The sequence below is a fragment of the Crinia signifera genome, chromosome 2 (genome assembly GCF_055691185.1).
Source record: "Crinia signifera chromosome 2, ASM5569118v1, whole genome shotgun sequence".
In the NCBI taxonomy this organism is placed as follows: Eukaryota; Metazoa; Chordata; class Amphibia; order Anura; family Myobatrachidae; genus Crinia; species Crinia signifera.
In genome coordinates, this window is record NC_139218.1 from 293385913 (window position 1) to 293411800 (window position 25888).

A 25888-nucleotide genomic window follows, 5' to 3' on the forward strand; every position below is an offset into this window, starting at 1 on the left:
CATAGATTTAACACACACACACACACACACACACACACACACACACACACCACACACACACCACACACCACACACCACATGATTATATTGGATACATAATCGGCAGATAGGGCATAACCCCGGTTCAACAGTCATGGTTAGAGACAATTTTGTTCTGCTTCAACATAATGTATACAAACTTTTGTACACATTGATCAGAATAAAACAAAATGTTGACAGCATCCAACAGTGGAAATTCACTTACAGGAGACTCTTTCTTTTTTCACTGAAGTGTTGACAATAAACATTTAATGAAGGCAGAGACTTGAACGTCTCTAGACAGAGTCAGAATACTTTAACAGACCATTAGCATGGCGTTCTCTACTTCAAACACATCACACTATACCATAACAGTATAAATATACAAAAAGAAAAAAAAAAAAGAAATAAACACAAAACAAGTAACACGTTTATAGGAAGGTTTCAGCCGTTCTTCTGCTTCTGACATTCTCTCTATTTGTAAAGAAAAATTTGCTCATTGCAGATCACTGGCTCTTCAAAATGTTAAATACAGTTAATGCAATATTAATCGCCCTTTGGTAATATAAAATGCAATATTTTCAGGCAGCTATCGAGCTTTTTGTAGAGGAAGAGCTGATGAAAACAGTCACAGCTGAATAGTGGAGAGAAAAGCTCTATATTTATTGCTTTTGTTTGGCTTTTGGCTACAGACACAGGAACATTGTAATGGGGTAAGGACATTTATTTTATCTACAATCTATTGCGGCAAGAGCACGAGTGGCAGATGGGGTTTGGAGCTCCATCCGAAGAGCCATTTAGAGCAAATCCTAATAACTAATAATGATTTATGTTAATTCTCTTCACCTACTTTATTAAAGACGCATTATGCGATGGAAAGTCCATCACGAGGCGGTACGGGCGTAAACTTGTTTACACTGGAATTAAACCTCTGATGATGCGAATCCGTTTTATTACCCTCAAATTAACCCACGGCTTTATCATTTACATAGATCCTTGCAAAAATACAATCAATTATTTAATGCAAAATGGTTAAGTTATATTTTAATAGTAAGAAATGTGGAGTTCGAAATAATGTTAATCTAGAATGACCAGAGAAAGGTGTAATAGGAGGAGAGTGAAAGTAGCTAGGATTTTCTAACTTGTTTTAGTAGCAGTCTGTGCTTTCTGGTTGGTGGCATTAGATCCCTGTTCTGGAGACCTCTGTGCGATTATTACAATTTCACTTCCACTGCTCATCCCATCTGCCTACAGGCATCTTCTCTGAAAATAACACCCCATCAAAGCGCCTTATTAACAGTATTTTACTCGGATCACACGGTGATCTTTCCACTTGCTTAATAGTGCTAAATAGTATCAGCCTATAGATCAGTGAGAGGTGAAGGGTTGTTAATGATGCTTCTATAAAAACAAACAGGGGACCAGCAGGAGGATTTGGTACTATAGAAAAGCCTGGAAGAAATTAGTTGCTGCTCAGATCTTTTCTCTATATTCCAAACTTTCACTCCGTGGGTCAAAAGATGTGTGCGATGTTTCAGGGTTTAATAAGCGATGGGCAATTAAAAAAAAAATTATATATATATATATTAGTATTATTTTTTTTAAAGGAAATGTACATGTTCTATGTTTAGAAATGCACAGATGATCCCAACATAAATACACTACACCCCGATTTTTTTTTGCTTTGTCAGTGTATAGTGGAAATAAGTCTTTGAAAATGAATAGTGTGTTTTTCTCTGTGTGTTTAGAAAGAGAGCCAGATTTGTCACTGAACTTTGCTAGGACTATAGTATTTTTTCCCCCACCACAAGCGTCTCCCTTAAAATTGAGGAGTGATGCATTATTGAAAGACTATATCAAACAGCTCTGGGTTGCAAGCTCTCTGCGTTGGGCTCTAGATGAAGTCTGACTGTCTGACTGCACATAAGCCTCTAATATGTTAATGGCCGTAGGGGATGCCTTAGGTAGCATCTCAAGCTGCTCCGCGCACCATATGTCAGAGCGTTAGCCACATGGATCTATTAATCAAAACAAAAAGTACCCCACATACAGTATTCTGCTGCCTAATGTCCCCTCCTTGCGTTTCTAACACATCACACATTAACAGTTGTAAAAACTGAAGTGCTACTAAATATAATTATATTTTACTTTTCATTTGTGTTTGTAGAAGATGCAAACACAAAATCAATTTACTATGTGATTTTTTTTTAAATGTATTTCTCTAGAGTAAACTATACCGTACATATGTACTAATATTTCATCCCTGCAGTGAATCATTACACTGGGACACCCCCTCAACATGATCAGAAATAATGATGTCACCAGGTATACTGAGAACAACTTTCTGAATATAAGGATTAACCTATGAAGTGTAAAATGATTGTTCTGTTTTATCCAATGTAATCACATGTGTTGCATGATCGCAAATATAATGTTGCGGTGTTTCTTCATTTATTCACGTTTCATAATTCAGATGGGAAAGTGGGTGGTGGCAGAGTTAAAAAAAAGGCACAAGGTAAGATTTTATTTGATCATTAGAAAAGCTGCTCTGTATTACTGTCGCTTGTGGTTAAGGACTGTAACTCTATTCCTGCAGGCTATTCATCAACACTGTAATTAAACTCGCATATGGATGTAAATAAAATCAAATTGGTTTCAAGACAGATGATGCGTGGAGGCCTGACAGGGCAATATCACTGCTTGGACTGGTCTTTAAAAAGACACCAGCTACAGTAAATAGGGCAGCCAAGCGACTAATCGCTCAGACGCCCAGATGACTTTCACTTGCGGTCTTATCCCAGAAGTTCAGAACCAGAAAGAAAAGATTCAACCTGCTGTACCCAGTTATTTGGTGAATTTTCTGCACTACTGTAAAAATAATGAAACTACTTATATCTAGCATAATGGCTCATGTAAATTTATTAATAGCCCTATATTGATTATTGAAATGTAGATCTAGAGCGACGTGCAGGGATTACTGTTATCTATCTATCTATCTATCTATCTATCTATCTATCTATCTATCTATCTATCTAGATATAGCTATATAGATATAGCTATATCTATATATATAGATATAACTATATATATATATATATATATATATATATATATATATATATATATATATATTATATATATAGAGAGAGAGAGAGAGAGAGAGAGAGAGAGTGCTCTTCTGCATTTACTGCAGCACTGTCAGATAAGTTCCTTTCCAACAGTGTGTATAGAAGTTTTGAATTGTACAGACTTCTACCATCTGATCACATCAGCCATTATTTATTAGGAACGCGTGACTGTGATATGTAGCAAAATAACCGCTGTAAGATCCCTCTCCAATACAACAGATAACGTTAGCTGTACAGAGAGGACATTTGGCAGAGTCCTCTCTGTGTTATGGAGGGATTTCAGCACCAAGGTCAGCTACAAACCCAGGTCTATCGCTCTAGGTACGCATCCTCTCCAGGTAATATCTGTGTGTCTGTCTGTCTAGCTATCTTTTTGAATACATTGTCTGCACATATAATATAGAGGAGTTGGAAAGCACAGCCTGGTTAGAAATGGCACGTAACCATATTAAAATGTGGTCCATCTCTTAATTAGAATACAATATGAATAGGGGTAGCATATGGAAGAGAATGTCAGGAGGAAGGCGCCAGGGGCAGATCAGAGGAAATTTGTATTCATTTCGGGCTCTTATTTGTTCAGTAATCTCTACCATCATGACTAAATCTTAGAACAGTGATGTAGTTGAAGTTGTTGTTGACTTAACGTCAGAATTCAATCACTGGGGGTTTTGCTTCAGCCGGACTCCTTATTTATCTAATAAATCCGTCATTTTGTAAGAAAAATATTTGAGCAGTCGCACTTGACCTCTTAGTATCCAGAAGTCACACTTTTCCCTACCAGTTTACAAATGCAAAATCAAGATGATAATTTAATGCCTCGAGGTAAAGTGTAGTTTCCTGATTGGATTTTAGATGGAAATGTCTATTTTAAATACCCCATGATTAAATTGTAAATACATGCATTTAGGAAGGAATTCAGATTTGCAGTCCTTCTGAAATGCTTAGTTAAAATGAGTTATTTTAACAGATACTATCCATAACCATATATCTATGGGGTAATTGGTGGCTCAAATGATTATTACATTGTGAGTCTTTTAAAAGTAAATTAGAGCTAATTTAATTGTGAACACTGTGGTTTTTATTATTAAAGGAATATCAAAATTACCTGAATGCTTGTAACACTTAATGTATATACTTTTTTTTTGTTTCATGAAGAACTCAGTCAAGCATTGATAGTTTTAGCCTCTCCAACTTTATAGTACTACAAGTATCATCATGGATGAAGGAACTTGTGTCTACAATAGCTCCAAAATCATAAATCACACAGCTGGCTTGTGCCTCCATAGACTTCTGCTCTGTTTAATTTAGCAGAAGTTGATAGCAGAGTATCTGTCTATATATAGCTGTTTAGTTCTAGTGTATATTATCTATGCAGTCAAAAATTGTTTAGAAGTGAAGTCATACAGATAAGACAATTCAGATAATGCCCTAGAGATGAAACTCTTGATAGCTGAACATTTGTAAAAAACATTTTTTGTCTTTTTTTTTCAGGGCACAGCAAAATAGGATTGCTTTGTATTCCCTACACAGTGCAAAAAGGTGACACAGTAGATTGGTTCTTTTAACATTTGATGTGGCTTATGAAATCTGGCATGTCTCGTCTATTCTCAAACTTCTATAAAAACTTAAGAGATAAGTGAAATAGAATAATAAGACACTTCCATAACTGCTGTTCTGTTCTATGCTATTTATGGAATCACACATCATGTATTACTAGAAAAGAGAAGTATTGATTGCATATTGATTCCTGTAGTATATGTCATTATGCCAATAATGCATTTCTGATGCCTGCAGAACGATGACTGGTGATTGGGTTGGGTATAGTTATTTTCAATACGTAGACCTCTACAGTAGTAGTAGCAATATTAATGATGATGTGTATATATATATATATATATATATATATATATACACACATATACATATATGTTGCAGGTTTGGCACTTCCATAGAACCGACATTACATCTGCAGCCAGTGCCCTCACAAAAAGTGCATTGAGGAGGAGGGAGGTGCTGCCCTCATTGCATGGAAATAACCACATACAAAAACTGGACAGGTTTAACAATGTTTCAGTATTCAAACTGTCATTGCATGTACACACACACACACACACACACACACACACACACACACACACACACAGATCTAAACATTTGCTGAAAAATTATAGCCAAGAGTTGCCTACTTAGTAAAACATTCAATTTAATTCCTCTTTATTTTCTTTTAAAGAGAGAGAGAGAGAGAGAGAGAGAGAGAGAGAGAGAGAGAGAGAGAGAGAGAAAGAGAGAACCCAAGTACACCACTCTTTTCCTGTTTGTTAATACTTAAGTTTATTGTCTATAATGTCATTCAAATCTGTAAATGTAACCCCCATTACTAAATAGGTACATCTTTTGTACAATGTCAGCCATAGGGTCAGTATCACAAAAAGCATTACTAATGAAAATGACTAACTATAGGAAATGTATTAACATTGTGCAATAATTAATAGCAATAAATGATATATTAATTTAGAGCATGTTTACAATGGAAGTAAATGATTGGTTATCATGAGATAGTCCAAATCATGTTCTGAATTTTGTTATTGTATTTTCAAATACTACACACAGTGGCCAATTGGATTCCATTACAATACATACCTGAGCATAAATGAGCACATAAAACAAAATTTAGAACATGAATAACAAAGCAAAAATAAAAGTACAAAAACCTTGCCAAATTTGCAATGTGGTAAAACCATGGGTGTTTGGGGTGGGAGTCCAGTTGTTAAATAAGTAGACAGATTAATAGTTGTGAAGGGTTGTGTTCTAGCTCAATTTTAAATATCATGCAAAAGTGATCTGTATATTCCCTGCATGCAAAAAAATGTATCCTGCTTTTTTGCTTTGCTCCTATCCTCTGCTTAAGGCCTATAATATCCAAATGTCCAACCAAAATGTGTAATTTAACTTAAAAACATAAAGTCATAATAAAATATCTGTATAATGCTAATACAATATGCAACACAATTATAAGTTAATGTATTCATTCTCACACACACAAAAATAAAACATAAATACAACATATGCAGTTATTTAGTAAAAATAAAGGAAACGTACATTTCCTGCAGAGCTTGCACACATGGAAAGTTACTATAGATTAATTTATTTGTTTATTGAATAACTGCTGTAAATAACTTTAGAATAATAAAAAGATATTTAAGCAAATATATGTATTTTACACAATGAACAGTAGAGGTATTCTTTACCAAAATTGCTACACTTGTTAAATTTTGGTTGTAATCTTTCCCTGCCAATTTTGTTTTTGCGCAACTGTCAAACCCAGCTGTTGGTAAAATCTAATATTAATATACAAGGGTAATCCAGAAAATAAATACAATTTGCAATTTACTGCTGTGCAGGTCATTCACCCTCCCCAATTCATGGTCTGACATTCTCCCTACCCTGTTTTCTTATTGACTGGCATGCTGTTATGATGCTGTTATGACTGTTTTTGGCGATGTTGTGTATTGTAAAAAAGATCCATACATTACAAAATTTCTCCAAATGTGAAATGAAGATTGTAATTCAATTTTGGAATGCACAGAAGGTGAGACTCGCCAAAATGTATTAAGTAAAGCAGGTTTTTGCAGGGCCATCTTTACTTATATGATAAATAGGCAGGGGCCACTGGATTCAAAGGATCCATTGCTGATACCAATCCCGCTCCCCCCACCCTGCTGCATGGCACATCCAGACTCTTCTCTCATGGTGGCAGCGGCTCCCCAGCCAGGAGAAGGCTCTCAGGGAAAACGAGGACCATTTCAAACAAGTGTCTTATATACTGTACTACACATATTCCATGGCATCTGGAGAACACCCCCCCCCCCTCCACATACACACACAGCCACCATAGCCAATAGCACCAACATAATGGAGAATTGGTTAATAGGGGCCAGGGTCGGATTGTTCAATTGGGGTACAGCAAAACCCCTGATGGGCACCAGAGCCTGAAGGCCCACTCACTGGTACATTACAATGCATGGACTAGCAGTGTTTAATATATATTTATGAAAAAGCCCAGACTCTCTAAATGGTTACATCACACCCCTATTTATGGGCATGTAGCATGTAAACTGTAGGTTTCACTGGGACCCATGTGAGTCTGCCCAATGTTTTAATATAGAAATCATTAAAAAGACAAAACCAAACTGGTTTTGTCTCTTTAATGATCCCTAATTTAAAACAGACTCACATAGAAACATAACTGGAAATACTTTATTAAATGAGATTGTGATGCGCACAAGGGTCCCATAAGGACTAAGGCGCCTGTTGTACTCTACACTCACAACTATTCATTGTTTTTTTAAACAGTTCAGATCTTTAAATTTGCCATAGTAAGTCAAATCAGAATTTTAAGAAAATTAAGTAATGAAAATTATTGTTTATTTTAGAAGATCCAAAAGAGTGTGTCTTCATCCAGTGGTCTAGTTATGGTGTACCCACACTCAGTCAGTGGTGTATACTTTTTAAGGAAAATACATGAATAAGTAACTTGTTGGGATATTTTTTATGAATTTGTATGGGTGCATCATTACAGGATTGTTGTGTGCTTTAGGAAATGCACAGCAGTTGACCGTAAATCTCTGGAGAGAATGGTTAGCGGGGTATGTAATGGTATACTATAGAAATGCCAAGTATTCTGGAGGTTCAGGAAAAGAGAATTGAAATAATTCCTGATAGTTCATATATGAAACTATAGCTGACAATATAGGTCAACATTTTGTTGTACTAGCCAAGGGATGGCCAAACCGGTCCTCGAGATCTACCAACGGTCCACGTTTTCCAAGTTACCTAGCTGATGCACAGCTGTAGTCATTACTAACTGTCACATTTTAAAACATGCTGCATTCATTCCTACTATAGATCCACAGGTTGCCTGGAAAACATGCACCGTTGGTAGATCTTGAGGACAGGTTTGGCCACCCCTGTGTAACTAGCCAATTCCTACTGCTCTATGCAAGTTAAATAATAAATAGTGCACTCTTTTGTTAAGTAAGATGTCCATGTTTTTATGATTGTAGTTGACTTGCTTATTTGTTTTCAAACTGTGGATTGGTTAATGCCAATAAAGTTAAGAGTGATGAAACAATCAAAATGAAGGGAGATTAAATTTAAATAGTAAACATTTTTTCTTTTGCACTACCTATTAGGATGAACTTAAATGTTTGCTTATGCATGCCATAAAATAGCTGCTATATCAGGAGACCCAGACTACACAGGTCCTTTCTACAGAAGGGTAAAGGTTTAAGTTACATGGTGTGGACATAGGCGAGCATTTGCACCTATTCTATTGGCTGTTACATGTTTTGGCTAGCCAATAAGATCCGGATTTGAGAACCAAGTAAATCCGAGTAAACTGAACACGCACATTTCTAATTTCAAGGTAAAGCTGTGCAATAATTTGTGGGATTTGGGTCCTTCAATGGAGAGTATAGATTGTTAAACATTAACTATATACAGTATTTGACCACTTTTGGACAACTGCTTATTCAATAAGATCCTTTGCTTTCCCCCAACAAATTGCTACAATGGTATGCATATCAATTGGGATACAGTAAAATATTGTGGTTTTAAATGTGTGGGCAAGATAGAAAACACACATCAATGACTAATCATGTAAATCTAGTGTTAAAACTCAGTAGCGCATGCAGGGGGGGGGTTTCTGAGTACCCAGAAACCCCCCTGGAATCTAAGGACCCTAGACTGAAAGCTGAGGGTTCCCTCTTTCCATGGGTATAAGAATTAAAAAAATTGGCCCTGGGGAACTGGAGATATCTGACTTCAAAGTAGTGGTGCCCATCCAAGCCTGTTAATTGCTCTTCCCAGTCAGATATTTCAGGTTCTGTCTGACTTAGAGTTTTTATGAGGGTATATTCCAAAATCTGGGACTCTCCTCCTTTGATGGACACTAGTAGCTTGTCTCTTCTGTTCCCACAACCAGAGATATCAGTCTTCCAGCAGCTGGTTACTGCTCCAGCTCCACACACCTGGTATGTAGTTTTATATTCTCGTTGGAGGATTGCTCTGCCTCCTGAACTATGATCCCCTAGTCCCCAGTAACATTTGGTAGGTGGGATTCTCTAGTTTTTAATTCCATTAAATTCTAAGAAATCTAGTTCCGGGAACTGGAGATATCTGCAGTCAAGCAAGCTGTCCTCCCACCAGAAAATTATGAATAATAAGCCCACTCCACTATACATCCCTCCTCTGCGTATTAAACATCCTCTACCACCCTAGAAGTTATGTATCAGGGCACCTTCATTCAGCCCAATGCCCCCTTCTATCACCCCATCTCCCACCATCTGTGCAGTAAAGGGGTAATTAGTGGAAATTACTGATCCAGGCCCTACATACTGAGCGGTTGATATACCTCCTACAACCCGCGGGACATCACATCAAATCTTCCGCTCTTAGCACCCCCCACCCCTACCGCTGGAGGATAGGTAGGGGCCCCAATACATTGCTATGCCAAGGGGTCTACACTGCTGTTATGTATATATGTGTATATATATATATATATATATATATATATGTGTGTGTGTATTTGTATATTATTATTATTATTATTTATATACATTTGGTTTATCTATAATACTTTTACTGACCCGGCATATACTGGGTCACCTAAGTGTCCATTTCCGTGCTTTGCTCCGCCCCTCTCTGGAAACCCCCTTCTGAAAATCCTGCATTTGCCCCTGAAACTCACAACAAAATAGATTTATGTTAACAAAATGAAGGGGTAATGTGGATGAAAATGTAAAATATCATCCTGATCCAAAAACTATCATTTGGATAAGCATTATTTTAAAGTAAATTTACTTCGGAATCAGAATCACTTTATTGGCCATGTACTGTTTACTCTCATATACTAGGATTTTTGTGTGGATACGGTGCAGCTTCAAGCATGGTACAAGAGGGATGACCTGCTTGAAGCTGCACTGTATCCACAAAAATTTTCTAGTATACAAGAGTATACATGGCCAATAAAGTGATTCTGATTCTGAAGTAAATTTACTAAAGTGCGGGTCTATAGAATTGGAGACTTTGCTCATAGCAACCAATCAGATTCTAGCAAATATCTTCTAGAAGGTGCTAGATATATTATAGTATATTCTGATTGGTTGCTTTTTTCAACATCTCACTGATAAACATACACTTTAGTAAATATACCACTTAGTATTTTGTGATTGGTTCTTCAAGCAATGCACACACTTCTAGAATTGGGAAGAACTGCATGAAGACTGGTAAAAAAGAAAGTGTAACAACAAAAGTGAAGAAAACTGGTGAAAGGGTGTTAACTTTAATTATTAATAATATAGAAATAATGATATATTTGTTTTATAAACAAAAACACTACACAAAAAAAGGCATACTTTGGTTCAACTAATTTTTAGATCCAAGCTATTGTGGTAAGGTGGCATAATGACTAAAATTATTTATTTGCTTCATTAGAATCTTTCATCCAGTAACACATTCATGTTTTTTTGCAGACTAATTTACTGTTGTTTTTCAGCATTCACCAAGCATCACCCAACTAGCTCCTATGTACACTTGATAATAATTTTCATCTTTTGCCCAATATTATTCTTCATTTCTTGGGATGTGGCAGTTGGCAATGTCTGATCAGGAACATGTAGTCATGAATGGATTTAAAACTGCAATGTTTCATTTTTGGCGAAGCCATTTGTAACTATTGTCTGGCTGGATCAGCCTGTGTAATATGGTGTACTGGGTGTAACCACTTTTTATTAACCTACATATTTCAAACAACCGGGATTTGTAGTAATCGGCTCGAAATTACAAACGGAGAATACAGCTAATTTACAAAGCTGCCATATTCTTTGGATTCTATTTTCTGATGGTGAAGTGATTTGTATTTGGCTGACGAGTTTCCCGGAAGCCAGATTCGGACAAGCATGAAGGATTGCACGGATCAGTCAGGTTTGTGCGATGCTTCTCTGTGTAAAAAAAAAAAAATTTGAATATTCAATGTAAAAAAAAAAAAGGCGGACCACCCGCTCCAGCATAACCAGTCCCGGGCTCTTTGAGCCGGCCCTGGTTGCAGAAATACAATGGAGTTCCCCTGTATTTCTATAACCAGCACCAGGCTTTTGCTCCAGTTCTGGTTCACAAAATAGGAGGGAAAAGGAGTAGGGGTCTTCCGTATTTTGGAAACCAGCACCGGGCTCAAACAGCCAGTGGTGTCATGCCACAGACGGAAGACACTTTTTACATAAGGTCCCCCGGCCAAAGCATGAGCACCCTGGCTGGTCAGCAGGGGCTGGGTCGGCAGCTGGCCTGTGTCTCGCTCTGGCTATGACAGTGGCGAGTCTACTGTGTCCCAGCGCCAGCTCCTGCAGCAGCAGGTCTCCTCTGTGCAGAGGAAACAGCATCTAGTCTGTGCTCCGGCACCTTCTCATCTGTGCTGGTCACTGCTGCAGGGGCAATATTTAAAATAGAAAAAGTGGAATATAATTAAAAATACCTAATTAGCTAGAAGCCTGGACAGAGATCTACCATGCATGCACTTGCCCTGTGCATTACCAGAAGGGCAGAGATTCATACCTCTCACAATGAGCACAATTGTCAGTTGAGATTACAAGGAAACAACGTCTGGAATGACCAGTCTTTACCCAATATATAGAAAGATATAATAGTCTCTTTTGGTAGAACCATGTAATTATATATATATGGGAAATGGGGGTGGTGATGGATTACACATCCTAATTCTAAACCTAATGACAGGTGCTGGTATGCTGATACTTGTAGTTTCACACAGATAAACATAGAAAATAAAGTTTCACACTCTAAAGACTAGACACTGCTAATCAGAATAATATTAATAACAATAATGAAAAATACAGTATGATGATAATAATAATAATAATAATAATAATAATAATATCTGCACTATAACCTACAGTAATTTTGAGATGCTTAGCGAAACTTTGGTCCCACCAACTGTGACCAGGTGTTGGATCTCTAACACTAAATTTTGTGTCCAGGAAAAAGGAGTCCCACCAACTGTGACCAGGTGTTGGATCTCTAACACTAAATTTTGTGTCCAGGAAAAAGGACCCCCCCCCCAGGCTTCCCTTCTCAGCCTACATAGGGTCCAGGGCAGGTGTGGTGGTGCTCTCTTTGGGATTCCACTTCCATTGTTATAACTGACTAATGCTTAAGTAACCAAAATCGTGGCCAGAGATCCACTGTGCATGCACTGGCTCCGTGCATTTCCCGAAGGGCAGAGATTTCCCTCATCTCCATGTCCCACAGCAGTCCAAATATCAAACACTGCAAACTAGATAATCCATAGTAGAAAAATAAATCAACACATGATTTAGTTATTATTGATGGCAATATGCTGCATTATAAATTAGATAGTGGTTGGTTAGATGTTAAGCTGTTTATAACAATTATGCATTTATATGTCATTTGAAGAGCTAAGAAATATTACTAAAATAAAACAATAAAAGAAATGTAAACATTACATAATGTATCTCTTTCAATAGTATATTTTATTTTAAATGTATTGAGCAAAACATTTTATTTGTATACATCTTTTTATTATATGTTAGATTTTATTTGTGGAATCTTGATGAGTTCTTTATCTTCATAATATCTAAAAGAAAAAAAATGAGTATTGGACACAATTTTTTTTAATTAGTTTTTAAAACAAAGGGTGAAATGTAATAGGATGAGAGATTCAGAAAGTGAGAGGTTTCATAAGAAATCTCCAGTATTTTTTAAAAGCGGCAATCATTTACATTTCATGTAGCTGTCAGACTACATGGAATGTAAGAAGAATGTGCATTTGGCAATTATAGCCTCCCACTCACATCATATATTAACATTAAGGGATAAATGTAAGAGGCTCCAAAAAGCAAAAAGTGTGTGATTTTGTGTGAGTCTGGTCATTATATAAATGGCATAACAGTTTCATTTTGCTGTGTAAAGGATTACTGCTTTAAAAATCCACCCAGACTTGCATGAAATCCGTCACTTCCTGTTTCTCAGGCTATTTTATTTAGCCACACAAGCGGACCACTAGACATGTCATAAAGATCCTAGTAACAAGTACATATACTTCTGATCTTTTAATAATTATAAACTCTGCAATAAAGAAATTGTCTGTATTAATGCCCTAAAGGTGTTTTTGAATGCTGTATTCATTGGTCTTCTAGCATTTCTCTTCTTTTACATAATGATTCTACACCCAATTAAATGTCAATGTTGATCATTTTGATACATTAGAATCACTGTGGGTTAAAACAGTTTTCTTTTCCAGTTTTGTACTTCTTTAAACTCATACACAATATTTTTGTTAGAAAGAAGTTTATCTCCCTGACTAGCTGAGTTAGTTAACTGTGAAGTGATTTACAGTGATGTGTGGAGAATTTGTATGCTCAGTGTGGTGTGGCACAGAACACAAGTGTCCTTAGGTTGGTTGATAATGGAGAGGAGTATAATTTAGGGATGGCCATCAGTGGGTTATCCATCAATGGTTACCATCAATGGTACCATTGGTGGATAATGTTGATGGTGCAACACCATCTGTAAGGATTGCATCAATGGTTTCAGTGGTCACAAATTCTATATTGTTAATAAAGTTTTGGGCCAATAAGAGAGATTTGAGGATGTCCAGTGAACAGGGAAAAGAGCAAATGTTGTACCACTGCACAAAAGTGGAAGCCAGGAAGACACAAGCAACTACCGACCAGTGAACTTCACATCATTAGTAGGGAAATTGATGGAAACACTCTTAAAAGAAAGACTTGTAGATAACCTGAAATCCAGCAATTTATAGGATCCCAAACAACATGGATTTACTTGGGGCAGATCATGTCAAACAAACCCGAAGGTTGGCCGATTTTTCCCAGTGTTTTCTGGGGGAAAAGCTGCTCTGTGCATGCACACTGAGCTGCTTTCTCCTGCCCGGCACTGTCAGCGGGGGCAGACAGCTTTGCATAGCACAGCGCTATGCAAAGCAGTCCACTAAGCCGTTCATCTACTGGTAATACCTTGAATGTGCTTCAGTCATGTCGACCTATATACGATCTTGGTTGCAAACAGAGAGTTGTAGTAAATGGAGTAAATTCGCAGGAGGGAAAGGTTTCAAATACAGTTCTTTCTAAATCACTGGGTTTCCTTAGTTCAAGACCTGGCCAGTGGAAACACTTTATACATTCAGCACATTCAAGGACCTTGAATCAGACCAATACTAAAACAGTAATTCTTATCAGTGTCTGTTGGCATATCAAGGCAGATCTCGGGGGATGGATCATTGGATAGACAACAACTAGCTTGACAAGTAATAGGTCGACACCACTAGGTCGAAATGCCTGAATGTCGACATGACTGAAGATCAACATGGGGTTAGGTCAACAAGGACACTAGGTCGACACAAGCATTAGGTCAACATGGGGAAGGTAGACAGTCAAAAGGTTGAGATGTTTTTTTTTAACGTTTTTGACACAGTCCACATGGTCAGCGCCACCACTAGGCAGCTCTAGGCATTTGCCTAGGGCGCCGGCCACTGGAGGGCGGCAGTTTGCAGCAGCCCCCCCCCAGATGGAGGTGAGTGGCACCGGTGGCCGTAACTCCCCCCCACCCCCTCTGCATCACCTGATCCCCCTCCCCACCCCCGGAGTTACTTAGAGACCCCCCCATGGAATGACCCGGCACACTTAGCGGTACCAGCGGCCGCATCACCAGGCACCCCCTGGCAAACCCCCCCATCCCCCGTGGAATGCCACGGCGGCCTGCCGCCGCAATTACCGGCAACCCCCCCTGTAGAGCGTCCGAATCGGAGCAGCCCCCGGGGACCGGGGAAGCGCCTCCACGCCCCCCGCCTGGGGCGCTCCAGTGCCTTGCACCGGCACTGCACATGGTCACTAAAAAAGTCACCATGGGACAGTAATTCAGGCAGAGTGACAATGCTTTTCTGGCTAGTGTCTATATTTTTTGTCAATTAAAATTAATTTAATATATTTAAATCTATAAATTCTTACCTCAGTGTATATCCAGACAATCAGTTTGGATGTAGTAGTGAGAAGAGTAGGAAGGAGTTGTAGGTTAGTCATCTCTTTGATGCAAAACCCCAATTAGGGATTTGAAAGGGTCTCTAATGCTGAGTGTGCACCAAGGCGTGCATCTGTTTCCCCTATACCTCTTTCTCCAGGTATCTGCATCCCACTTCTTCTTCTTCTAACTCCATCAAATTGTAGTCCATTTTTGGAGGCCTTTACTGTATATATTGATAATGATCAGCCATGTGTATGTAAGATGGAAGCAGCAAGATTATGCACGTGTCTCATCTCTTTCCTTTATAATACAGAAGGATTAAAATCTGAAACAATAAAATAAAGGAAAATAAACTTACACATAATATTTATCATATTTTCAATAACTGCAATAACTCGGGGGCAGATTTATTAAGTTCGGTGAAGTGATAATGTGACTGGTACTTTATCACCCGCCAATCAGCTCCTAACTGTGATGTTGCAGGCTTGGTTTGAAAATTGACAGGTAGGAGCTGATTGGTCGGTGATAAAAACCAGACACTTTATCACTTCACCGAGCTTACTAAATCTACCCCTCCGTGACATATTAAAGTCCCTCTGTCCTCTTCAGAGAAGAGTTTCTAATTTAATAAAAAACAAAAATGTGTTTATCTGGATGGCTGATAGACAATGCCTAGGTTGACCGTCAGTAGGTCGACACCAAGAGGTCAGCATGCACATTGTCAATGTTGACAAAAGGTCGATGCAAGCAATAGATCGACATGGCAATGGTCAACAAATGAAAAAGTTTTAGAAATTTTTCATTATTTTTTTACTTTTTTATACTTTACACTCCACGTGGACTCCAATTTGTTAATGGTAAAGTGTTCTGTAATCTGCTACACTCTTTAATAATACTGGACCTTATTCAGGGTTGTGGTATAGGGTTCCGGCAGTCGAAATCCCGACAGTCATTAGCCCGACATCGGGATCCCGACTGGCCGCACTCAGACAGCATGGCGAGCGCAACAAAGCCCCTTGCGGGCTCGCTGTGCTCGCCACACTATGCAGGCACAGTTGCTCACTACGCTCGCCACCTATTCTATTCTCCCTCTATGGGGGTCGTGGACCCCCACGAGGGAGAATAGCCGGTGGCCGTCGGGAACCTGTCTGTCGGTGTTTTAACAGTTGGGATCCTGACGTCGGGTAAATGACTACAGGGATCCCAACTGTCGGGACCCCGTCCGGCATCCCTTATTCAGATCTAATCTCAGTATAAATTTGTTCTCAAAATGGGCAAAACCATGTGCACTGAGAGTTAGATTTGTGTGAACTATTTTGTTTCCGTGCAGGCTAAATACTGGATGCATTATTTTTACACTAAAATTCAGATTTCCGTATCAACACACCCCACCCAAATTTAACTCTCTCTGCACATGTTACATCTGCCCCACCTGCAATGCACATGGTTTTGCCCATTTTGAGAACAAATTTATACTGAGATCTGATCTGAATATGGGCCACTGTCACATGCATATGGTATCTGTTACACTCTCTAATAATACTATCACATACATGTGTGATCTGCTACACTCTAATAATACTTTAACATGCATGTGTGATCTGCTACATTCTCTAATAATAGTGTCACATGCATGTGTGACCTGCTACACTCTAATAATACTGTAACATGCATGTGTGATCTGCTACACTCTAATAATACTATCACATGCATGTGTAATCTGCTACATTCTCCAATAATAGTGTCACATGCATGTTTGATCTGCTACTCTCTCTAATAATACTATTACATGCATGTGTGATCTGCTCCAATATAATAATACTCCCAGATGCATGGGTGATCTGCTACACTCTCTAATAATACTACCACATGCATGTGTGATCTGCTACAATATAATAATACTCCCAGATGCATGGGTGATCTGCTACACTCTCTAATAATACTACCACATGCATGTGTGATCTGCTACAATATAATAATACTCCCAGATGCATGGGTGATCTGCTACACTCTCTAATAATACTACCACATGCATGTGTGATCTGCTACAATATAATAATACTACCACATGCATGTGTGATCTGCTACACTTGATAATAATACTATCACATACAAGCAGTGGCGTAACTAGATACATGTGGGCCCTATAGCAAAACTATGTTAGGGCCCCTATTTTATCACCTAATGCTGATAAATGTATAGAGCACATGATACTTTGACAGGGGATGCGGTCATTTGGTCTACTGCATTATGGTCGACAGTCATTAGGTCGAATCCATTAGGTCGATATGCTAAAAGGTCGACATGACTCTAGGTCGACATGGGAAAAGGTCGACATGATTCTAGTTCGAAAGGTCATTAGTTCGACAGGTCATTAGTTCGACAAGGTCATTAGTTCGACATTGTCTATGTCGACATTCACAAGGTCGACATGGAGTTTTTCACTGTTTTTTGAGCCAACATGTGCCGACAGGCGGTATTTCATGCCCTACCATCCACTAGGGCGTGGTGGGAGAATAAAATAGTGTGCCGAGCGTAGGGAGGCACCGTGCCCGACGCATAGCGAGCGCAGCGACCGATGCGAGGGGATGCAGTGCACTTTAAACTGTGTCCATGTCGACTGTGTTGACATTCAGGTAAAAAAACAGTGAAAAACCCCATGTCGACCTTGTGAATGTCGACATAGACAATGTCGAACTAATGACCTTGTCGAACTAATGACCTGTCGAACTAATGACCTTTCGACCTAGAATCATGTCGACCTTTTCCCATGTCGACCTAGAGTCATGTCGACCTTTTAGCATGTCGACCTTATGGATTCGACCTAATGACTTTCGACCATAATGCAATAGACCAAATGATCCCAACCCTTTGACAGGTAAAGTGGGCCCTTTCAGCTCTGGGCCCCATAGCAGCTGCACCCCTGCACCTATGGTAGTTACACCCTTGCATACAAGTGTAATCAAGACTCTCTAATAATGCTACACTATCTAATATTACTACCACATGCATGTGTGATCTGCTACACTATCTAATATTATTACCACATGCATGTGTGATCTGCTACACTATGACCCTTATTCAGATCTGATCGCAGTACAAATTTGTTTTGAAAATGGGCAAACTGCAGGTGGGGCAGATGTAACCTGTGCAGAGAGTTTGATTTGTGTGAGTTATTTTGTTTCTGTGCAAGGAAAATACAGTACTGGCTGCATTATTTTACACCGCAAGTTAGATTTCAGGTTCAACACAGCCCACCCACATTTAACTCTCTCTGCACATATTACATCTGCCCCACCTGAAGTACACATGGTATTGGCCATTTTGAGAACAAATTTGTACTGCGATCAGATCTGAATAAGGGCCTATCTAATACTACTACATGCATGTGTGATCTGCTACACTCTCTAATAATACTGTCACATCCATGTTTGATCTGCTGCCCTCTCTAATAATACTTCCACATGCATGTGTAATCTGCTACACTCTCTAGTAATACTATCACATGCATTTGTAATCTGTACTCCCTCCTTTAATACTATCACATGCATCATACCTCCCAACTGTCCCACTAAACGCGGGAACATCCTGGTTTTTGGGGATGTTCCCGCATCCCTCCTGTGGCCGGCAGTGTCCCGCTGCGGGGGGGGGGGGGGGGACGGCAGTTGGGAGTCCCCCCCAATCCGACAGAATAGTCGGTACTTATGTATTATCTGGGCTGACGAGTTTTTGATTGTATGCCTTAACTTAAGGCATACAATCAGATGCGATGCGATATCGCATCGCATCTCATACGACCATATCGCATGATGCGATGACCCGATTTTTCCATAGGATTCAATGTTAAAATGGACTGAGTCCATTTTAACATGGAATTAAATGGGAAAAAGGGGTAATTTTCATACCCCTACTATCCAAGTGGGCATGGACTTGGATATAAACCTGTGGCGAGCGTAGCGAGCCACCGAGCCCAAAGCGTGGCGAGCGAAGCGAGCCCCGCGAGTGGACGGTGTTCTGTGTCCCCTCGCGGGGCTTGCTACGCTCGCCACGCTTCGGGCTCGGTGGCTCGCTACGCTCGCCACAGGTTTATATCCAGCTCCATGCCCACTTGGATAGTAGGGGTATGAAAAGGACCCCTTTTCCCATTGAATTCCATGTTAAAATGGACTCAGTCCATTTTAACATTGAATCCTATGGAAAAATCGGGTCCATCGCATCGCATCGCATGCGATATGGTCGGATGCGATGCGATGGACCCGATTTCAAAATCGGCAGCCTAGTTAGTACATAAGTACCGAATAGTCTATTCAGAGACGCAGTGGCCAAAAACGGGGATGCGACCCTCATTTGCATACACAGCACCCTCATTTGCATAAACCACGCCCCCTTTCGGGCGCTTGTTCTTATCATGTAAAAGTTGGGAGGAATGGATGCATGTGTAATCTGCTACACTCTCTAATAATACTGCCGCATGCATGTGTGATATGCTACACTTTCTAATAATAGTGTCACATGCATGTTTGATCTGCTACACTCACTGATAATACTATCACATGCATGTGTAATCTGCTACACTCTCCAGTAATACTATCACATGCATGTTTGATCTGCTACACTCACTGATAATACTATCACATGCATGTGTAATCTGCTACACTCTCTAATAATAATGTAACATGCATGTGTAATCTGCTACACTCTCCAGTAATACTATCACATGCATGTGCGATATGCTAAACTCTAATAATACTATAACATGCATGTGTGATTTGCTATACTCTCTAATATTACTGTCACATGCATGTGCAATCTGGTACACTCTCTAATAATAGTATCACATGCATGTGTGATCAGGGCCGGTGCAAGGCACTGGAGCGCCCCAGGCGAGTCGGGGTGGGGGCGCCCCGGTGCCGGGGGGAGGGGGGGGGGTGGTACCTGTGTAAAAAAAATTGCTGCCCCGGCGTCCCTGCAGTGCTGGGGCGGTCAGGGGTGTCCGTGCCGTAGGGGTACCTGCGGCGCCGTCATGTGTATAAAGCTGGCTGCGTCCGGCGGGGTCCCTGTAGTGAATAGCAAATAACTAGTGCTTCCCGCGCCGCCGCGCGCATAGCGCTAGTTATTTGCTATTCACTACAGGGACTCCACCGGCCGCAGCCAGCTTTATACATATGACGGCGCCGCAGGTACCCCTACGGCACGGACACCCCTGACCGCCTCAGCACTGCAGGGACGCCGGGGCAGCAATTTTTTTGCACAGTTCGCTGGGGGTGAGGGGCGAACTGCCGCCCTCCAGGTGCCGGCGCCCTAGGCAAATGCCTAGAGCTGCCTAGTGGTGGTGCCGGCCCTGTGTGTGATATGCTAAACTCTCTAATAGTACTGTCACATGCATGTGTAATCTGCTACACTCTCCAATAATACTATCACATGCATGTGTGATATGCTACACTCTAATAATACTATCACATGCATGTGCAATCTGCTACACTCTCCAATAATACTATCACATGCATGTGTGATATGCTACACTCTAATAATACTATCACATGCATGTGCAATCTGCTACACTCTCTAATAATACTGTTACATGCATGTGTGATCTGCTACACTCTCTAATAATACTATCACATGCATGTGCAATCTGCTACACTCTCCAATAATACTATCACATGCATGTGTGATATGCTACACTCTAATAATACTATCACATGCATGTGCAATCTGCTACACTCTCTAATAATACTGTTACATGCATGTGTGATCTGCTACACTCTCTAATAATACTATCACATGCATGTGCAATCTGCTACACTCTCCAATAATACTATCACATGCATGTGTGATATGCTACACTCTAATAATACTATCACATGCATGTGTGATATGCTACACTCTAATAATACTATCACATGCATGTGCAATCTGCTACACTCTCCAATAATACTATCACATGCATGTGCAATCTGCTACACTCTCTAATAATACTATCACATGCATGTGCAATCTGCTACACTCTCTAATAATACTGTCATGTGCATGTTTGATCTGCTACACTCTCTAATAATACTATCATGTGCATGTGTCATCTGCTGCACTCTTTAATAATACTGTCACATGCATGTGTCATCTGCTACACTCTCTAATATTACTATTTGTATTTTTGTCAATCTGCTTTAAATTCAAGATGTAATTAAATGAAATTCTCTTTGCATGCAATAATAAGTAAGTCTCACACACTGTACTATTATCCTCTAAATTAACCGTTAAAATGTTTTACATTGCTTCATTATTTCCAGTATAGAACAAGTGCAGCACATTTCTGTGATTATGCTATTATTAGGGGTCTTACTTTCAGGGTCAGCGTTTTTTATGAGACTGCTGGGAATGCTAACACAGCGGTTCCAGCACTCCTGTAGAAAATAATGAAACATGCTACCTAAAAGGGCTTTAGCATCCCAGCAATGCCTAGGCAATGCCTAGGGAAAACTCAATGCGATGTAACTGCTGTGCCATGTAATTCTATGTCAGCTCTTGAACTGACACAACTTTAAGTAAAAGGGACTGCAGACCAGTGACTGTCATTCAACTGGTTTAGTGCGTTTATAACCAATTGGAAATAGATTTCTGAAATAATGTCCAATTTTTTCTTTTTCTTTTTAGAATAGACCTAATAATCATACATTAAAATATGTTCTATTTGTGCTGCACTTGAAATAACAAAATATTGCCAAATATTTAAAAGGTTAATTAAAGAGGCATACACACTGGGCCAGAGGCGTAACAAGAACCTCATGGGCCCCATAGCAAAGTACCCTCAAGGGCCCCCGGGCCCCCCCCCAGCGATGGGGTGAGTAGGTGACAGCGATTGGGGGAGAGTGAGGGATGGTGACAGTAGATAGATAGCGATGGGGAGAAAAGTGTTAACTACAACTATCACTGCTGCAGCAGCGCGGATGGGACTCCAGCGCTGAGCACCAGAGGTCCCATCCACTAACTGCAGGTCAGTGAATGGGGCTTCTAACGCAGAGCGCCGGAGTCCCGTCCGCGCTGCTGCCCTAACATTTAAAATTACCGGCACTTAATTTCACTTTCCTCTCCTACAGCTCCCCCGCCCCGTCCATCTTCTGGCTCCAGTCCTATTGGCTGCTGCTTCGCCGCAAAATCCACCTCCTCCTCCAATACTCCTTCCCCCTCCAGTGCCGACTGCCGAGACCATTCTGTGCGCTGCAGCAGGAGGGCGGGCTTGTCCCTCCATGACGGACACCTCCCCGGCACGCTCCTGCGCTCTGCTCTGCACACTCGCTGGTCTGGTGTGACAGGGTGCAGGGGATGCAGCGGGCCCCTGGGACAGTCCGGGCCCCATAGCAGCTGCACCCCCTGCACCCTCGGTAGTTACGCCACTGCACTGGGCGATTTAAACCCCATTTCTAAGCGATCTGACTACACCGCTTAGAAACGAAGCACAGATCGCTCCATGTGTATGCAGGGCCGGTGCAAGGCTTCTCAGCACCCTAGGCAAAACTTCAATCTACTCCCCCCCCAAAAAAAAATCCCCCACACAATTTTTTTTAGATCATGTGGTCAACCAATCCCCGTGACCCCCCCCCCCCCCCCCAGGAAGGTGGCCAAGATCCCTTCTTTTTCTGGAGGTTCTCTGCACCCTCCCCTTTGCCACCCACAACAGAGTACAAGGCGGAGGGGGCAGCAATGTAGGAAGTATGACTCAAGGGAAAGTATAGAGGTCTTAGAAGTTCCACAGCCACCACCAGTATTAAGTACAACAAGGATCCTCAAGGACATCCTTCATTTTTTGATTTATAGACTTGGTGGCGCCCCCCAGATCCCGGCACCCTAGGCAGCTGCCTAGTGGTAGAGCCGGCCCTGTGTGTATGGCCCCGGACGAAGGCGATGCACAGTCCCACATGTCGCTATCGATGCAGAGAGTGCTGACACTGTCTATCCTGCTAAATCGTGGGGTTTTGCCTTTAAACAATCGGCAAAGTCCCGCTCAGCACGAAGTGTGCGTTATTCTGGTTCATTCGGTCCGCCATGTATGCGCAGATGCATTTCTGCGCATGTGCAGAGTGCATGTGGCCACAGTGAACAGGGTGTTTGCCGGGCGCACACACCCAAGTGTGCGGGCAGGGGGCATGCGGCGGTGGGCGGGCCATTTGCATATGGGAACGCCCAGCGTGTCATGGGCATTCCCATGAGAACGCTGGATGTTCTCATGCAAATGCCCCCTATGACACAGGTGCGGAGGGCAGCCAGCTGACATCACTGGTTGTCAGCTGCCCGCCCACTTCCTCCCAAGCATCCACACATATGTAAGTGACTTGAGAGTCACTTCTATATGCGTGCACCTTTGCCATCATTCGATGGTCACTGACCATCGAATGATGGGGGTTTATCCCACTAGGTTGCGAATGGATATTATCTATTGGCAGGCCCTGCGAGGGAATCGCCCTTGCAAATGGGTTTCGACCAGGCCACCATTCGCAAGGCAGGGTTTGGTGGACTCACAAGGCTGCAAATTTGCAGCCTTGCGAATAAACCAGAATATCCCCCACTGCATGTGCATCACTTGTATGCAACAATGTGTGCTGAGCGTTCTGTGCTGAAGTCAGCTCGCTCAGCACAGTTCCGCTCCGCCCCGTGTGTACGGAGCTTTAGAGTATCAAGAAGCAGTGGGTATGTCTTATTTACTCCATGATGTGAGAAACAGATTTTTTTTCTATTTAATTACATGTTTAATTTTAAACTTCCAATGCAGTTTCCAAAGCAAAATAGTTTTATGGAAATAGAATGTTTAATATTGTGAAATATTTATTAGTCTTGATTGAGATGGTAGCAGACGGCAGAAGCATATGCTCTAGATTTGAATTTAGACTAAGTCCTATGTAAAAATATCTTTCTGTCTCCTGATGAGAATGGCAAGACATCAGATTAGATGGAGGTCCCAGTTTAGCATAATGGATTTAACATTTCCATGACATCATCAGGGATTCTGCAAGAGTCCGAGGATCATCTGAGTGGTCATTCGCCAGGGTTTAAATATTTTATGAGGATATATGGAAGGAAGTGAAGAATTGGTCAAAAAGGTGAAATTATAGTGCTCACTGTTCTGTGAAGACAGCTATCCTCTTTACCAGTTAACATGAAAATTGTTGAATATTATTTAAACATTATCTACAATTGTAATATAAGTCATGAGTCATTTATATTCGTAAAAATGAGTATATTCTGTGACTGACTAACTAAAAACAAATTGGCATTTTACAGGCAGATATTTTGTCTTAGACGCTGGTATTCTGTGCTGCGCACGGCCATCCCAGGTCTCTATATAACTGGACTGGCTATCAGCCCCTCTGGCATTTGCCAGAAGTACCAGATGGCCAGTCCAGCTCTTACCACCAACATTGATTTACAAAATAATTTATCAATATTTAACATTTTTATAGATATTTTTATGCATATACATATTGATTAATATTTATTTATTTTGCTAACATTATTTGACAGGTGCTGAATTCGTGCTACTTACGTGATAGTTTTATCATTGAAAGGAGATCTAAATGCTAGTGGAACACTTCCAGCAAATAGTATATTTTGATGATGATTAATTACCCAAGCAAAACATTTTAACCCTCTACTTTCCAATCTGACATTAAGCTCATAGCATTTGAACATTGATTTAATTTCCCACCAGAAAAAAAAATTGTCATAGATTTCCTAAAACAATTAGGGCAAGTACCTGTTTTATGTACAAAATATATGTTTTAAGTGCAAATGTGGTGCAAAATCCTCATTGAAGCCTACATGTTATTTACTATACCAATTGCCTCAGATAACGGTTGCAAATACAGTGGTGTAATACAGACCTGATCTCTAGATTATCGTTAGACTGCACATGGTTATGGCCCTGTACAGGGGTATAATCAGATATTCACAGGCCCCATAGCAGAAGTTTAAGGCCCCCTATTTAGCAGCTGATGTTGATAAATGTATGTAAAACATATTAATTAGACAGTAAAGATGGCCCCCCTTCAGCTCTGGGCCCCATAGCAGATGCACCCCTGCACCTTTGGAAGTTACGCCCTTGGCCCCATAGTATGAATGTGCAAGAACATCCTGTGATGAAAGCCTGCTACATTTTTGGATCACTGGCCTTATGCAAGGTGATTGGCAGGAAGAAGGTGTCTGGGGGTGGTAACGGTCTGTTTCATGGGAGTGCCAAGAAAAATGCTCGGCACTTACGCAGCAGCCGCTGAGTAAGTCGCTGAGCCTGCGATAACTGATGCTCAGCATAAAAAAATCATTCGACGGTGAGCAACTTGCAAATTGGTTTTGAACATATTTGCACTGCTGTGTATAGCCGCACACATCTATTTGCACAGCGAACAAATTCATTCAGATTTCACTCTGCCAGGGCGACGTCTACCTGATCACTGGCCACGGGAGAATTTGCAGCTCTGCGATCAGGTCTGAATTAGCCACAATGGCCCTGGCATCAACACAACTAATAATAATAATAATAATAATAATAATAATAATAATATATCCTTTTTATAATAAAGTATCAGTGGTGGATTTCCCACAAAACACATGCCTATGAGCTGAAGAGTGGCGCACCAAGCTCTCCTGTATGACAGCCCTTCTAGACTTCTGTCCAGATGAGCCCA

At 40.6% G+C, this 25888-nt stretch overlaps 2 long non-coding RNA genes across 7 annotated transcripts in view; one reads left to right on the plus strand and one right to left on the minus strand.

Annotated features, from left to right (window-relative positions):
* Window positions 1-467: 467 nt before the first annotated feature.
* Window positions 468-25888, plus strand: part of LOC146057509 (uncharacterized) — a 74002-nt gene continuing 48581 nt past the window's right edge. The window contains exons 1-4 of one of the 2 annotated variants that reach the window (XR_014469737.1): window positions 468-731; window positions 2288-2343; window positions 3366-3484; window positions 4638-4685. This is a non-coding gene — a long non-coding RNA (uncharacterized LOC146057509). The remainder of the gene's footprint in view (window positions 732-2287; window positions 2344-3365; window positions 3485-4637; window positions 4686-25888) is intronic. The other variant, XR_014469738.1, reaches the window with a different exon arrangement.
* LOC146057508 (uncharacterized) overlaps window positions 12688-25888 on the minus strand; it is a 292284-nt gene continuing 279083 nt past the window's right edge. For all 5 annotated transcript variants that reach the window (XR_014469733.1, XR_014469735.1, XR_014469732.1 and 2 more), the window contains 2 exons: window positions 15200-15537; window positions 12688-12810 (listed from right to left, as the gene is read on the minus strand). This is a non-coding gene — a long non-coding RNA (uncharacterized LOC146057508). The remainder of the gene's footprint in view (window positions 12811-15199; window positions 15538-25888) is intronic.